An 18,650-nucleotide genomic window follows, 5' to 3' on the forward strand; every position below is an offset into this window, starting at 1 on the left:
TGCATTTGAATCCGTTCTAATGAGGTGGATGAAACTGGGGCCTGTTATACAGAGTGAAGTATGTCAGAAAGAAAAACACCAAGACAGTATATTAACACATGTATATGGAATTTATAAAGATGGTAACGATAACGCTACATACGAGACAGCAAAAGAGACACAGGTGTATAGAATAGTCTTTTGGACTCTGTGGGAGAGGGAGAGGGTGGGATGATTTGGGAGAGCAGCACTGAAACAGTATATTACCATACGTGAAATAGATCACCAGTCCAGGTTCGATGCATGAGACAGGGTGCTCAGGGCTGGTGCTCTGGGATGACCCAGAGGGATGGGATGGGGAGGGAGGTGGGAGAGGGGTTCAGGATGGGGAACACATGTACACCCATGGCTGACTCATGTCAATGTATGGCAAAAACCAACACAATACTGTAAAGTAATTAGCCTCTAATTAAAATAAATTAATAAAAAAACACCAATAGCCAAGGTGTTATTATAGAGTATGTAACAAAGTCACTGGTTCTCACAAATATGCTTACCTTAAAAAATTTTTTTCAGTAAAATCATGTTTACTCAAACTCCAGAATATTCCATATAACACTTTTACTCAAGACTCTAGAGTCTAGAGGTGATAAAGTAGGAAAATAAAGTTCATCTTTCTACCAAATTCTCTCTTTTTTTTTAAATTGGAGCATAGTTGCTTTACTGTCTGAGCCAAGGTTGTGTTAGTTTCTAAGGTACAGTAAAGTGAATCAGCTATATGTGTACATATATGCCTTCTTTTTTTAGATTTTCTTCCCATCTAAGTCACCACAGAGCATTGAGTAGAGTCCCCCATGCTCTACAGCAGGTCCTTATCAGTTTTCTATTTTATACCGAGTAGCATATATTTCTGGAGAAGGCGATGGCACCCCACTCCAGTCCTCCTGCCTGGAAAATCCCATGGACGGAGGAGCCTGGTGGGCTGCAGTCCATGGAGTCGCTAAGAGTCTGATACGACTGAGCGACTTCACTTTCACTTTTCACTTTCCTGCATTGGAGAAGGAAATGGCAGCCCACTCCAGTGTTCTTGCCTGGAGAATCCCAGGGACGGAGGAGCCTGGTGGGCTGCCGTCTATGGGGCTGCACAGAGTCGGACATGACTGAAGCGACTTAGCAGCAGCAGCAGCAGCAGCAGTGTATACTTTGACTTTTCACTTTCATGCACTGGAGAAGGAAATGGCAACCCACCCACTCCAGTGTTCTTGCCTGGAGAATCCCAGGGATGGTGGAGCCTGATGGGCTGCCGTCTATGGGGTCACACAGAGTCGGACACGACTGAAGCGAGTTAGCAACAGCAGTGTATATGTATCAGCCCCACTCTCCCAGCTCACGCCATCCCCTCCCCTCTTTGGGGTCCATATGCATGGCCTTTTTTCTGCTTTGTAAATGGGATCACCTATACCATTCTTCTAGATTTCACACATACACATTAATATACGCCATTTACTTTTCTCTCTCTGATTTACTTCACTCTGTATGACAGTATTTCCAGGGACCTGATGGACCTAGAGACCAAATTCTTTCTTAACACAAGTTCTTTCTCTGGCCAAGCTACAGGTTATGCTGGCCCTGCTCCAGTGGACCACTTTTCCAGCCCTTTTGTCAATACTTTTCAGACTTTGGACTCTAGGATTTTCATTCCTAGAACTTGTCTTTCTGGCTTTCCAAACCATAATTTGGATTTGCTAACAAACATTATTATAATACCCTTGGCTTGTATTGTCACATTTAAGTGACTTCTAATTGACGTGGTTTAAACTGTACAAAAAAAAAAAATCCAAAATGTAACGTGAATATTTTGTTCACATTTTTTGTTCACATCAAAGTCTCACATTTTTTAAATATAAATATATATATATATATATATATATTTACCTTCAAAAAACCATTTTAGGTCATAAATGTGATCACACTCTTGCTTATATGGAAAATGAGGCACAGTTTCCTCATTTAAAGTCAGCCAGCTCATCTTCTAACTCAGAGAATCTGTCTATACTATACGGCATTCAGTCTTTCCCAGTAGGAAATTAAATTCTCCTAAATACTCAATTTCCATAGAAACAACAGCAAACAAAGGAATGACAAAAGGAATAAAAAGCATCAACTAGCTTTCTTTATATTTTATATTGTACATATTCATCATACTCATATTGCATATATTTATAATTTGTACACAGATTTTTCACTCTTTTTAAATCAACACTTTCTAATTGTTACCTGCACAGTTATGAATCACTGTGAATATATATGCATATGAATACAGTGTGGAAAAGACAGAAATGAAAGTTCATTTTAGAATCATGACACTGACAATTTTAACTCTTTCCTTTAAGAAAGGCCTATTGAACGTTTGATGAAGCTATTACCAAGGAAACTTAGACAGTAGAGATATAAGTTGTCATTTAAGGATCCAAGTCCCCCCCCCCCCCTTTTAATCAGGCCTGAAAAGTGAAAGTGAAAGACTTAGTTGCTCAGACATGTCCCACTCTTTGCAATGCCATGGACTGTGGCTCCTCTGTCCATGGACTTCTCCAGGCAAGAATACTGGAGGGGGTAGCCATCCCCTTCTGTAGGAGATCTTCCAGACCCAGGAACTGAACCCTGGTCCTTGGCATTGCAGGCAGATTCTTTACCATCTGAGCCAAGTCAATTCCAATATAAGCTCATTAATACTGAATTATTACACTAAATAAATAGTGCTGATGAAGGTATAAGAGAATCAGGATGTCTTGCATTCCTCCCAACTGTGGTTATTGACCATAATTAAATCCAGCTACTTCCATTCTCTGCTCACCGAAACAACTTTAATCACAAGATGTGCCAGCTATTAATATCTAGAGAACTTTGACATTCAAATAAATAAAATGGACACTATTAAACTCTGTGAAGAAAAAAAAAAAACAAAACAAAAAAAGGACATGCACTATTTCAATACTAAGAATTCTCTCTGCTTTGCTGATATGAAGCTGCCTACATTATAACACAGATGATGCATAACTCAAATGAGTGCCTACAAGGAAGTAAATCAAAGAAGCTGGGAAAACCATTTTTCTCATGCGGTAGTGAGCAGGCCAGAAATGCATTTGTACCTCTAAAGCACCTTGCAACATAATGGAAACCAGGTGAAGCTAAGTTTAAAGCACATATAAAAGTATTCAATAGCTTTCTATTTGCTGAAGAAATTGATATCCTTGACAAGTGACATTTCTGAGATGTAGACAATTGCCAAAGGAAAAAAAATTAAATCCATCACAAAGTCCATTACTGAGAAGTAATAAATGTGTATGTAGATATAAAAGGAAATCAATACCCAGAAAAATTGGAGGAATTATATGGAAATTTAATTTCTTTAAATAAATACATGGCACAATTATAAAAGAATAATGAGGGATAATTCAATTTTGAACAAAGTTAATAAAGAGCCCAACCAAGCACTTAGCAGAAGCCTATTCAAATATCACCAACACCTTATCAAGGACATCTATTGCCAGTGATTGAGAGGAATGACTGGTCAGTGGTCAGACGGAGCTGGTGGCATTTCTACTTGACCAGCGTAACACTTAGGCTCAAGTCTGTCTTTCCAGGATTTCCTCTGACATTCACCCAGTGCCAGAACAATGACTAAGCATTATATGAACATGTCATAACAGCCACCTAACTGCAGGCAGGGGAGATCTAAAGCAAAGTGGGCCAGAGGCTGACATCCCTCTTGACTGCCCCTGCCTCTTAGTCCCCCTGGAGAAACCCTCCAAGTTCAACTTGAGTGCACTGACTCCTCTGAAGTCTCCTCTGCCCCCTGGGACAAACTGGTCACTTATTCTTTGGCACCTACCCTATACCTTGAACATAGACAAAATCCTATAAATTGACTTTATCATACTTAAGGAGGCAATGTAGCGTAGGCCAAGGAGCATGGATTTTAGGTTCAGAAGGTTTGGGTCAGAATCTCAGCTATGCAGTGTTGTGACCCTCAGGAATGCATCTGACCTCTGGAAACCTCAGTCTTATCATCTGTAAAATGGGAATAATAAGCACAATCCAAAGGGTTAAATGAAGAACTGCATTTCAATAGTTAATTATTGTTCCTGGCACATAAGTGGTACTCAGTGGGTAGTAAATACAACTGGATAGTAAATACAAGTTGGCAGCAGAGATAAGGATAGTCATTGTTTATATGATGCCCCCTCCCTTACAAAACAGAACCATTTCTTCCCTGCAGAGATAATGTGCACTTCACTGCTGACCTTCGAGCTGAGCAACATGCCAACGCGTGGTGTTTCTGTTTACGAATGAGTACACCTGCCCAACACTATTTGGCCCATTTGCTCTGAGATCAGCTCCCCACACTTCCTTTCTTCCACTTAGAACCCGTGTGGGTGTGAAACTCCATTTCCCTTCCTCACCAGCCTTTAGGCTCTGGCTAAGCTTGAGCTTCCTGGGTGGTGCAGTGGGAAAGAATCCCCCTGCCAATGGCAGGAGTTACAGGTTCAGTCCCTGGGTTGGGAAGATCCCCTGGGGTAGGAAATGGCAACCTACTCCAGTATTCTTGCCTGAAAAATTCCATGAACAGAGGAGCTAAGTGGGCTACAGTCCATAGGATCTGCAAAGATTTGGACACAATGGAATGACTGAGCACAGCAGCAGTCTTGGCTGGTGGAAGACAATGGTCTAACAAAGTACCTCTGCTTCCTGGGACCAGCCACCCCATCTCGGCTTTTTACCACTGCAGGGAAGGCAGACAGTGTCTGGTGCCTGCCAACCTGTTTGCTTCACTTTCCCCTCGTTGTTCTTGTTGCTCTCCCATCTAGTTTTAGCCATCCTATTTTAAATGCTCCATATTAAATTTCCTCTATTGATTTATCTGGCACATATATGTCTTCCTAGCTGAACCCAGTTTTTTTTTTTTTCCCTGAATGGATCTGATATTTAATCTCAGGGGCCCACAAAGCTTAAGTGGAAATAATAAAACATTTACTCAGCCTATTTCACAAGGTCCTTGTGTAGGATCCAGGAAAATGCTGCCCATGAAAGTATTTTGAAACTATCAATCGTTGCACAAATGTAACATTTTGCTCTTAATATTTTCAGTTGCAAAGGAAAAGCTTAGTTTCACTGATCTATAGCGGCAATGTTCCAAATGATACTGATGGCTTCCAATGACATCATGCTTGTAATTTGCACAGTTGAATAAAGGGGAGGATGAAGTCCAAGAGATAACTGCGTTTGGCATAGCAGAACTCCTATGAGCTCATAAGTCAGAAGACACTGATAGAAACAGTGAAAATCATGGTTTTGCGGAAGACAAGGAATTATTTGGAAGACAGCCACCTTAGAGATTTGCTCCAAGTCTTAATTTTGCAGATGAGCAATCTCATTAAACTCCACAAGAATTCAGGCAATGTCAGGTTACAGTATCTGCTTATTTGAGAACAACACAAAAACAAAGGCAAAACATAAATGCAGATAGGAAAGATTTGCTTAGGAAGTCCAATTTTCAAGCAAAGTTTTGAATTCTGAACCAGGATATATTAGTTTAAGCAGCTATCTGAAACACAGTAAAATAATTTAAAAAACAATCATTAAGACATGCTAAATAATGTTTTTCAAACTGCATACGTCTGAAATCTAAATGAAGTCTGTAGTTAATGGTAGTGTACCAATGTCACTGTCCTTGTTTTTGTAACATATTCTGATTGTATGTCATCACTAAAGGAGCTTGGAACTCTGTACTATTTTTAAAGCTTCTTTTAAAACCAAAACTATTTAATTCAAAATAAAAAGGTTTTTTTTTTTAAGGTTCTTTGTATGCCAAGGAGAATGTATCACACAAGAAAAAATCCATTAAAATCTGAAGTGCAAAGTTTGCAGCCTTAAAAGGACTATCTGGATGAAATCAGAAATACAGTTCTTACTCTGCTACACAACCAAGCTACTTATGCATTTTCTGAATCACTCCACAAGCACATACCGTCAAGTCATTAAGTGTGGTACCTTGTCACATTTTCCTTCTTAGCTCTTTTATCATTCGGGAGACGTCCTACCTTCTTTAATGAACCATCCTTCAGTTGGCCATGGGGTTCAAGAAATTTAAACTCCTGTGTTTGAAGTTTACTCACTTCCCCCAGGAACAACCAAGGACGACTAGTCACCAAATACCCTAACTCACTTTTCAAAATGTCAAACAGACCACAAACCTATCAGTCACATGTGAGGCTCTGACCATTTCCCACTGACATTTACCTCTTGGTTCATACGGAAAGTTTGTTTGAGGAATAGGAAAAGAAAACATGTGAATGTTTGGGGACAGACTCTTAGGGAGGGTCTGCCCTGGGTCCAGAGATGCCCGCAGTCACTCGGAAGGATGCCTGGAGTCCGGCTCCAATGGGGAACATGGTGATGTGATTTCTTATAACCGTCCTGACTTTCCTCCAGATGAAAAAGCTACAGAAACCTTTTCTTTGTACAATGAAACCCTTCAACCTCAAAGACATTACTTTCAAAGAAACCACCATAGTCTTCAGGAAAACTGCTCTATAGGATATGAAAGTGTCTGTCCTGGGGCTTTATCTCCTTCCAAAATGTTACTTTCCCACACAGCACAGCTTGGGCAAGAAGCAGGGAGAGTGAGAAGCCAGCAGTTTCCCTCTCATACCCTTCCTCGGATACAGAGTTGCAGAGAGTTCACCACATCCAGCATCCTTGCTGCCCTCTGGCTGGGAGTTCTTATCTCAAGTACTCTATGTTTAGTATCTGTGATTAGCTCAGATGTATTTGGTACAGCTCTTGGCACACAAGATGCCTTTTGCTTCCTGAAAACTCGGCAATCGGAGGTAGACCTATGATTCAGAAATACCTGGGCCCTGACTCCGCTTACTCCGCCCTGATGAGCGATGCTGATTTTAGTGTAAGATCAGGTGCGCCGCATGCCGTCGAGGATTCCGTCACCTAGCCCTCCACCATGTATCAGGGCAATTCTTGTGCAACGTCCACATTATCCCTGAGAGTCAGTGGGATGCACACCAAGAAGGGAACCCTCCGTGGCTTCAGAGACCCCCTACTGCTCAGGCAGCATCACATGGCCAATGAGGGGATTCCAGGGAGTGTGCCTTGTGACCGGGGGTGGGGGGGATTGCATGTTTGTGGGAAGGGAAAAGGGGGAAGGTAACTTTGCTCTATCTAGCTTTAAGCACACTTTGCTTCCACTGGGATTGCCTTTGCCTTGTCTAACACACAAACACATATATAATGTGTATACACATCCACTGTGTGTGGATCAATATAGTAAATTTTTAAAAATCCTGACAGTAAAGTTGAGCATGTGATCTCTTCTCACCTGTCCCCACGCCCCCACCATAATCACTGAGGCCCTCAGAGACAGTTACAGCTGCTCTCAGCTGTACCACTGTCTCCTTTCTTCACTGTAGGCTTATCTACATTGGAAGGCTCCCATTTTTTATGCCAGTCCTTAAGACTTGCATGGTGGTTCAGATGGTAAAGCGTCTGCCTGCAATGCAGGAGACCAGGGTTCGATCCCTGGGTCGGGAAGATGCCCTGGAGAAGGAAATGGCAACCCATTCCAGTACTCTTGACTGGGAAATCCCATGGATGGAGGAGCCTGGTAGTTTACAGTCCACAGGGTCACAACAAGTCAGACACCACTGAGTGACTTCACGTTCTTTCTTTGTTTCTTTGGAAACCTGAGCAATCGTGATCACACAGTTTTGATGAAGTCCAAATCAGAAGTGCCTTCTGTGTTCCACCAGATGGCAGTCCCGCATCAGGGAAAAGGGGGTGGTGGGGGTGGTGGTGGTGGTGGTTGTATTTTGGATACAGAAGTATGCGATTCTGGTATTTTCTGTGATGGGAAATACCGACAAGTATACAGGTTGGTTCAGTACAAAATGAAGTGTACGTGTTTTGTACAAACTCATCACAAGTGTTCTGTAAAAATACAAAAGCAAACCATGTGAATTCCCCGACTTAAAAATATTTTGATGACTAACCTAAAGTTCTGGTACATGACATAGAGTTGAAAACAAAACCCACAAAAGATAGAATATGTTCAAGTATGCAGTTATAGTCACTATCTGGATATGGTTAATATCCTAAATATACCTCTGCTTCATAGCTGCAAACTGCTTCAACTTTTTCATTTGGAAAGTGTTATGACGACATATTGCATAGCGCTAGGTTAAAACGCCAGCACACGTATGAGTAAGCAGCAAGGAATTCTCTTTCCATGGTGATTAAAGGGATTCTTTAAAAAAATCTAGTTTTACCCAGCCACAGGGTGAATGAAACCTTTCCATCTGTCTCTCACAGCAACCTTTACCAAGGACCACACAAGACAGTTCTCATCCATTCCTGGGGAATCCAGTCCAGAATCGAACGCATCTCTTGTGCCAGTAGCCTGGCTCTGCTCCAAGACCGTGTCACTCTCTGGCAGTAAGTGATGCTAATGAAATAGCATCTACTTCAGAATGCCTGATGTGATGTCCATGACGGGCTAAAGGGCCAGCTCCACGGATAAGAATGGGCAGGCTCACACTTGCAGCCTTCTGCCTGCAGAAACTGAACATGGCACCGGACCCGAGGCTCTCTGGGTGCACTGCTTTCATGATGCTTTAAGCTAACTGACAGGTGGTCTGGCATTACCCTGTTCATCAAGATAGCGTTTTTCAGGATACTGTGGATATCACCTAAATCAACATTTCGCCTCAGATTCCAATTGGGTATTTTTGAAGCAAACTATTATCCATTTCTATGCATGAATATTCTGGATCTTCATCTACTCTTAGCTTGAAGTCAGCTGTAAACCCCTGTGACAGATGGCTCAAAATCTTTTCTGTGGATCGGTGCTAACATATCATGCTTATCTTTAGTCATTTTCTTACTTCCCAAAGAGATTATTTAATTGTTCCCTATTCCTTTCGGTCCTACCAGCAGCTTTCCAGTATTAAAGAAGCTTGTGTTTCTTTCTTGCAGCCATTTGCCACCATTTTTCACATGTCCAGAGATACTTTTCCCTTGATCTTATGCCTCTTATCATGGATTATTTATTTATTCTGTTTATCAGTGGTAGGTAATATAAGTTTGTACTTTCGTTTCCTAATATATATTTATCTTGTAGGATCCAAGTGTAGAGATATTTAGAGAGAGAAATTGTTTGGAAAAATAAGTATTTTTACATTTTCCCCAGAACTTTGAGTCAAGCATATTTCTCTGTTTAGGTTATTAACAACCAAAATGTTAATTTCTACAGATACTTGTTATCTGCATCATTGCACAAGTGAACTAAAGCTAATTAACACAAATTCTATGAGCAATGATAAAAGTACTCTACCACTATGTTTTTGGAGACAACACACACTTTTGTGCACCATTATAGTACATGGTTTAATTTGCCCTGCACATACAGAAGGGCATAAAAATGGAGCTTATCAAAGCCTACGTTTACGGCAATTGAATTACATCATATCACAAAAACAAATTTCACATACTAAAGATTCAATCTTAACAAAAGAAAATGTAGGTCCGCTAGGCTGTTTTGAAAGATTATCTATAATCAAGGAGCTAAATGGGTCATAATGTAACATTTTATGTATTTTTCCTAACCCAAAGGCCCTGTAGAAAATTGACCTAATTAAGGCTCTGTAGAGAGCTTTTAATTTTTCCACTACTGTGAGTTTTACTTAGTTATGAAATGAAGCTTAATGATTTATTTTTTATTATTTCCTATAAAAATCCTCAATAAAATCAAAGTCGATGAATAACTTTAGAAACAAAAGTGCTACCCAACAGACTCCAGCCTTTCATTGTGAGGAGCCATTATAATCGGCAGTATCATTTTCCTTAGATTTGTTTATTTTCCATTACTCATGACTGCTTCTTTTAATTGGACCAAGCTAGCTTCCTTTAGACTCCCCTCCAGAGTGATGTTGGCAGAAATGATTGGCAGTTCCTTCTCCCACACGGTGCCATCCTGAAATTGCAAATGTCAGTTAACAGGCTTCCTTCTCTCTCCAGTGTTTAAGAGTGGGAGTCTGCATTTAGCAGAAAGTAGTCTGGGTGCACATATTTCTGAATAAATGCATGTGAATCTATGCATTCAAATTCTGGAATCAAGGGCTTAAAGGAAGCCAGAAAGGTCAACCACTCCATCCACGGCTTGCGTTCCCATCTGTCATCTATTTGTCAGCCACTCCAGGCAGGTGAAACTATAGCCTACTTTCAAAAATGATTACATTTAACCCCTTCTGAGTTACTTGTAGTAGAGGGTTAAGAAGAGCAGCACTGACTTAATTTTGCAAAGCATTTTTTGTTTATACCAGGACATTTTGCACTAAGGCTCTTATTAGATTTTACGGCCAGGAATAAAGTGGCATTTCGTTGTCCCTCGCCTCCTTATTTTTTGTATCCAATTAAAATTGAGGGACTATTAGCAGTGAAATGGCCAATAAGTGCAGGTAGTGTGATAAGCAGAAGCTATCAAGGTAACAGAGTCTGTGTTTGGCCCAACATTTGGCTCCTAACTGAACCTGTGCTCACCATGTACTAAAGCATGTAAGGGAGCCTCAGTCATGCAGGAGTGACAACACAGTCCCACCCTTATTTCCAAATTCTTATTTATCACACCACTAAAAAAAAAAAAAACTAAACTAAATCTATTATTAAATAAATGTAATATGAATAAAATGTTTTCATAATAAATTAGCTAAATGTTTCTTTTAAGGAAAAGAAAGAAGAAAAAAAATTATTTTGGCAGCCAGGGTGCCTTAGTTCAAAACGAACTAAGGTTAACAGAAGAGGCAGCTCCCCAAGTTTAGGTCATAGTTAGCGGTGTCTCAAGGAGAGAAATCCGCGACCAGGTGGATAAAAAGCAAGGAGATGCACAGAAAGGAGCCTTGCTATCTTTGCCATCATGGATGACATCAGGGAGAAGCTTTGATCAGTGGCTGTTATTTTATTTGAAATGGTTCCCACTTCATGGCAGCAACTGTTCTGAGTACTTTATACAGAGTAAATCGTTTAATCTCGGGCAGAGGATGAGGATGAGGTTCAGGGGCTTCCTGCCGCCCTCCGGAGGACACGTGCGCAGCAGACCGCAGGCCCGGCCTTACGCTCACGGCTGCTTCCTCAAAGCAGGCGCTGTCGGCCAGCACGCCCCAGCACACCCCGTGGCCGTCTCCACGGTGCAGGGTCGGCCTCACTCTGTGCCCCAGGAACGGGGTAGTGTCCCCTCGGGTCACACACATGCAGAAAAGCACGAACACCCCACTGGTCCTCACTCTTTTTGGGTCCTATCGCTCTTCCTTCAACCCGCTCCCCCATCCCACGTCAGGAGCCACTAGAAAATGCAGGCTGGATCTTAAATGGATGAAGGAAGGAAACACACACACACACACACACACACACACACACACACACACACAATTTTTTCTTCCCCCTGAGCAATTAGCTTGTGAGAGGCATGGATAAGGGTTTGTGGGATTTATCTCATTTAATCCTCATAAGAAAGGTTCTTATTCCCGCTTTACAGGCAAGGCTGTGTTAGTCATAAGCCTTTCTTTCCCACCCGCTAGACCTCCCTGTCTCCTACCCAATTACTCTCTTAAAAAACTGAAATATCTCTTGCCTACAAAAAAAAATATGCTCCTTTCCAGAACTCCTCTTCCCAAAACCTTACAAGATGAGGGCATATTTATAGAGCAGGATTTTGCTTAGGGGCCGGAATATATTTGCTAAATCCTGAACAGGTTTCTGCTAGAAATGTGTTTACTGCTATGATAAATACACTTGTTGATAAAATGTTGCTGTCGTAACTTTCACGTGGGTGAAAAATGTTTCAAAACAACATATTTGGGGAGCCAATTGGGATACATTCCCAGGATGCCTATTTTATTTCACATCTTCAGAAACATTTCTGAGAAAAAATTGTGTCCTGGAAGCATGACCTTTTTCTGAACAGAATAATCATTGGAAAAGAAAATAGCAATCAACATAAAAAGGCTACATTCCCCTGCATATCCTGTCTCCATAATCCTTTTCCTGTAATTAAAAGCATCTGAAAACCTGCTACAAAATAACTACAAAAGCAAAATTGGGGGAAATTAATTCCATCTGAGGTTGTTACAGCTAAATTCACCTATTCCAGGAAGAAATCCTGAGAATACTGACACCAAGGAAGTTTAATCAAAACTTCAGTGATTTTACAGCCTCCTCACCCAGCAAGAAAAAGGAAATGGGATAAAGCAGAAGATTCAACGTTGGTCTGCCGAAAAAAGGCATTAAAATACACAGAGACAGACCATTAGAATTCTGAATCCAACTCTCATCCTGTTCCCTACCCTTCTTCTGTTCTTTTACGACCTATGACTTAGCAGATGACAATACAAGGTATCACAGGGACACCTCACTTATTCAGGAATACCTTATTTCATACAAGGTCATTTTCCAGAAAAGGGAAAATTTAACAATACGCTTTACAAACAAAAAGGAAAAGAAACCTGAAATGTATTAGGCACCATTCAGGTCTCTTTAGAGAGAATTCATGACATACAGTTTTACAAATTCACCTGAAGTTTAGGTGTCAAGGCACCACTTTGTCTTCCGTTCTCTTTGAGTTCACATGTGGACAGCTCACCATCCAACCCTTTAGGTTCCTAAGCCCTCTCAGACTTCCCATCTTTATGTCTTGCTGCTTCTTTAATAAACCCAACTCGTCACATCACACTTCTGGTCGCAGCTGTCCAAGACACTGGTTAGAGACTGTCTAACCCAGCAGGACTCCACAGAGCCTTCCCAGGACAGACTCCTCCCCCATAACCCCTGCTTTAGCTCCTCTATCAAGTAAACAGATAAAAGTGTCTGGTGCACACTTAGGAGTAGTTTTACAAATGCAAAGACCCCCACCAAACAGAAGAACTTAATTTTTTGACCATGAGCATGTAGCCCCTGTACTTGTTAGAGCCTGTGGACTGATGATGTTAACCCCTGGGACCCCACTCTGTTACCACACCATCAACCAACCATCAGCTAGGCATGAGCAGATCATATATATCCTGCAACCCTTTCCCTCACGTGGCCTTTAAAATGCTTCCTGGAAGCCCAACTGGGAATCCAGGTGTTTGGAACACAAGCTGTCTGTTCTCCTGGCTGGGTGCCTGCAATAAATGCCACACTGTCTTCACTACAACCCAGTGTCAGTAGACTGGCTTTATTGTGCACAGGAGAGTGGACCCACATTTGGCTCTATAACAATATCGCCTTCCATGAGAAATCTTCCTGACTCTCCGAATCTGGGCTCCAGGTTACTCATGAGTTCTCACAAGCACTATGGACTTTCCAGGAAAGAACTGACCACACAGTCCTTATAACTGCCTGTTTACTCCTCCGAACATTTCACTGAACACCAAGCAGACCAGGAAAGGATTAATTTCTATTGTACACGCTTTCAAACCTCTAGAGTTAGTACACTGCCCAATGCATGGATATTCAACAAATGCTTATTGAGTGAATGAAATAAGCTACCTCACTATGCACTAATATTGGCTGCTATCAAGGTTTGTGAACTGGACAGGTTGGTATTGGTTTAGCTGTTATGTTCTAATTCAGGAAGTTGGCAGTGTTTAGGATGACATCAACTGTGTGAGGACAAGTCCTAACTCCACCACATATGAACTGGGAAACTTTGGGAAAATTGGTCCGTTTCTTCAAACCTCAATTTCCTTCTCAGTTAAATGAGAAGTCATATTGAACCCACAGCTTGCTATTGTGGAAAGAATTAGACGATTTATGCAAATTTTAATAAGCTATGAATAGCTACTTATGTCTTACCTGTAATTACAATTACCAACTAATATAGGGCTATCTTCGGAGAAGGCAATGACACCCCACTCCAGTACTCTTGCCTGGAAAATCCCATGGATGGAGGAGCCTGGTGGGCTACAGTCTATGGGGTCGCACAGAGTCGGACACGACTGGGCGACTTCAGTTTCACTTTTCAGTTTCATGTACTGGAGAAGGAAATGGCAACCCACTCCAGTGTTCTTGCCTGGAGAATCCCAGGGACGGGGGAGCCTGGTGGGCTGCCGTCTACGGGGTCGCACAGAATTGGACACAACTGAAGAGACTTAGCAGCAGCAGCAGCATAGGGCTATCTTTGCCCACACTATCCTGAGCTGCCTTAGTTTTATTCTACTATTTTAAATGTCTTGACTTTTCCCATTAAGAGTAACTGACAGAATAGCTTCTCTCAGAATTGATTACTTGTATGGTAATTCATTACTGGCACTTTTGTTCTTTTTTTTTTTAATCACATGTCCCAGCTATTTCTTTTTATGCTAAGCATCTTCAATTCCAAATTTGCATCCTGAATTCCACACTTTTTCACAAAATCCAGCCCATAATTGCGTGGGATTCCTGGGTACCTCAAATTAAGAGCCATAGCATTACCTCAAAAGTCTGCACTGAAAATTATCTGTCACGTTTCCAGAAACCTGCTCCAGTGTCCGCTTTCCAAAAGTCCCTTGATGGTTACACAACCCCTTCCTGTGTTCAGGTTCAAAACCTCAGAAGCACTTCTGGTGCCCTTGTGCACACATCCAGCTGCGAGACTCTCAGCTCCCTCCATGATGGCCTTACTACTCAACTGCTGGGGAGTCACTACACCCTTCTAACTGATCCACCTCAGTGGGCTTTCACAACTCTAATTTTTCCCACAAAGCAAAGTGGAACATTTTCCATTTCTTGATAGAGCTCTCTTCACAGGAACCCTCCACTTATAAATAGAAGCAAGCATAAGCAGAGCTGTTAGAGACTTTCCAGGCCCTCGGAAGGGCTGCATTCCATTCCCAAGCACTCAGGATCCCAGGCAATCTGATCCACGGTGCCTGCGAAACAACCTCTTCTCTTTCAAGTTCCATTTACTTTTTTCTGTGCTTCAACCTTCCCTTTGCCTGTCAGTCAGATGCTGAGAGGCTTGGAGACCCTTTCCCTACATGTGTTATAGAGCCAAGCACACCAAGAGCACACCATCTCCATCTCCTTTTGCTATTAAATTTCTCTCCATGGCACTGGAAACTACATGATATGAATAATCTGTTTACTTACTCCTTATCTGTCTCTCCTTTTTAGAATGTAAGGTCCCTGTACTTTGTTTTATTCACTGGTGTATTCTCATAACTTGGACTCAATGTAGGCACTCAATACTTTCTGGACGAATGGATGCACATGGCTATTATCACATGAGCCATTAAAATACAATAGCTGCTGTATTTAAATCTCTTTAAACGTATGACAAATCTCTTTATTTTTTGAGTTGTTGTTCAGTCACTCAGTTATGTCTGACTCTTTGCAACCTCATGGGCTGCAACACGCCAGGATTCCCTGTCCTTCACCATCTCCCGAAGCCTGCTCAAACTCATGTCCATTGAATCAGTGATGCCATCCAACCATCTCATTCTCTGTCATCCCTTTCTCCTCCTGCCTCCTATTTTCCCCAGCATCAGGATCTTTTCCAATGAGATGGCTCTTTGCATCAGGTGGCCAAAGTATTGGAGCTTCAGCTTCACCATCGTCCTTCCAAGGCATATTCAGGGTTGATTTCCTTTACGATGGATGAACTGGTTGGATCTCCTTGCAGTCCAAGGGACTATCAGGAGTCTTCTCCAACACCACAGTTCAAAAGTTATCAATTCTTCAGCAGTCAGCCTTCTTTATGGTCCAACTCTCACATCCATACATGACCACTGGAAAAACCATAGTTTTGATTATACGGACTTTTATATGGACCATTTTTGAGTTAAACCTTTTAAATGAATCATTTATTTAAATCATTAATTCCAATGATTTAAATAAATGTTTAGAATGTAATCTACATATGAGCATAGTCACATGTCTTACTTATATATCCGTCAATACTCAGCATGGTCTTAGCATGTTATAGATGTTCAATAAATGGTGAATTCAATCAAATCATACGCAGACCTTGGTTATATGATTTTTATGACTGCTCACATTTCAATCCCTTAAGGAAAAACATTTCCCACACTCTGCTTATTCTGTTTTTGAAGTCACCAAAATTTGACATGTGGAAACTGAAACAGTTCGATAATTAATGTAAAAGTTTACATAGCAAAAGTATACGTTAAATATTTAAGATAATTCATTACAATCTGCTCATGGCCGCGTTCTTCACTTGATCAATGTAAATGAGCTTTCACTCGGCATCCGTGGACTAAGAGACTAAGAGAAAGAAATGTGCTGTTCCAGCCGCACCACGAGGATCACCTCTCTAAATGCATAGCAATGGTAAGATGACCTCCAACAGGGGCAATTAGCTTTTCAGTGCCGAATAAGGAAGTCATGCAAAAATGTTTGCTGAATGAAGTCCCCAGTGTAAAAGCAATGAGTCAAGGATATGAAGCTAGGCGTCTCTGCCTCCAGGAAAGACCCAGCTCCCCGCGAGGCCCCCTCCCCACACCCATCCTCAGGGATCACGGCATGCAGGCTCCAGCAGTAGGCTTATGTCTCATCTCAACTTCTCTGAACTCAGTTTTCTCTTATTAGCAACTAACAGTTTGGTGATATTTGGTAAGTACTTTTCTAGTTATAATAAAATGAGACCCAAAGAATAACGTTACATTATAGTTTCAAAATGGTTTGAATAAATTTTACTCCTTTTCTAAAGATGTTCTATAATTTTATGAAGATAGGATTATTTATAATTCAAAACTATTTTAATTAAATACTGATATTCATATATATCATATATTCACCAACCAGAAATGAATTAATAGCTCCCTTTGAGGGCCTTTTTTAAAAAGCTGTTGGCAGTCTATGTTACTTGATTCTTAGAATTCAGCCTGTCAACTTCACTGCCTCACTCACTCTTATGGTAAAATTAATACTTTCATATTACACATGTTCCTTTCAACATCTTCAACCCTAATTTAAACTATTTGAATTATAGCCTACACAAGGTTATTATGGCATTTTGCAAACTTGAATTTATTCTTTTATTTTATAGAGGAGAAATTTCTTTGCATATTTTTAAAAATTCTGAGCTATTTACATAAACTTGATGTGTTCAGTGTCACAGAAATAAACCAATGTCTTCTGAATTTTCATTAGAATAATCTTCAAAAACATGCTCACTAATTCTGAGAAACTAAGGTGAAGAATGGCCAAAACAAAATTCTTTTTGAAAAACAAGGAGGGCAAGTCTGAGTAACAGGAAAAGCAAAACATGAGTCTTCCTTGTCAATTACCAACAGCCCATCTGAGTAACAGGTTCTCTCACAGAGAAAAAAATTGCTTATTCCATCTAGATTGCTTTTAGGTGTGGTATTAGCAGTTATGAACCAAGTAAAAAAAAATATACATATAAAGTTTGCCAATTGTTCTATCAAAATTTTAGTTTTTTTTTTGTTTGTTTGTTTTTTGTTTTTTCCTGGCACACATTCTAGATCGCAGATGCTAATGAGAGGCAGAAAGGCAAAGAATGATCAGAGGAGGGTCTACCGACTCCCAACCTTAGAACCTGGACAGAGACATGCAACACCAAAGTTACAGTATCAGTGATTCTGGCAACTACTTATCAGACAGTGAGTGTTGCTGTTCCCCTAATGTATTCCTTCCAGAGTGCCTGTTTTACTAGCCAAAGAATCAATAAGAGCCCTGGGATAAAAACGAGAATGAGGTCTCAGAATCCAATTACTGAGGTTTGTGTATAAAACAGCAGAAAACAAAATATGCAGATTTCCTTTTCTCATTCTATTAGGATGATAAAGACAGTAGTTGTCTGTTCACAATAAAGACAGCCAGAGTAATTCAAAATAACTGAATGCACAAAGAAATGCCATGCCATATTTTTAATGAATGAGCTTCAGTTCATTTCAATAGGAAGTCATTAAAAATTTAAGGCATTTTCTCAAGGGTGAATTCTCAGCTTCCCCCAACCAGACTTAGAATACATAGAGTTTAGAAATTACTTATTACCTGATGGACAGCTATACTTTTAAATTGCTTTAATAAAATCTATTTCAAACATTGTTATCAGAAATTCATTTCCTAAACACGGCAAGAAAAAAATACTGTTATGTGTTATTTGTTTTCATAAAATTTAGAACTTAATTTTGAATATTTAATACTTTCAAGAACAATAAACTGAGATTATACTAGATCAAAATTCATATCAATATATTTCAAATGTATTATGAACCTCTGTGTTAGAGTAGTTAATGTAGATTGAAATGTCTTTTATAAGTTTAATTATGCCGTATATCAAGTGAATTTGTTTTATAAACAAAGGCTTGCCACCAGAATAGGAACAAAAAATTGACATTTGTGCTGTGTAGATATTTTATTTGAATAAATGCTTTTTAAGTTTTGACAATGAATACACATCTTTCGTCTTCATCTTCTCTAACCTAAAGGAGATTTACACACAGTCACTAAGAAATAAACTGAAATACAGGCATACTTTAGAGATTCAGTGCAGGCTCAGTTCTTGACCACCACAATAAAGCAAATATGACAATAAGGAAAGCCTTTTTGGAATGTTTGTCTTTTTTTGTCTATTTGGTAAATTTTTACTCATTCTTCTACAC

The 18,650-nt window shown here is 40.4% G+C and overlaps 1 protein-coding gene across 4 annotated transcripts in view; it reads right to left on the minus strand.

The window, feature by feature from the left end:
- Positions 1-18,650, minus strand: part of ADGRB3 (adhesion G protein-coupled receptor B3) — an 891,397-nt gene that overhangs the window by 698,155 nt on the left and 174,592 nt on the right. The gene's annotated exons all lie outside the window — the stretch shown is intronic.

This window comes from Ovis aries, chromosome 9 (assembly GCF_016772045.2).
Source record: "Ovis aries strain OAR_USU_Benz2616 breed Rambouillet chromosome 9, ARS-UI_Ramb_v3.0, whole genome shotgun sequence".
Lineage (NCBI taxonomy): Eukaryota > Metazoa > Chordata > Mammalia > Artiodactyla > Bovidae > Ovis > Ovis aries.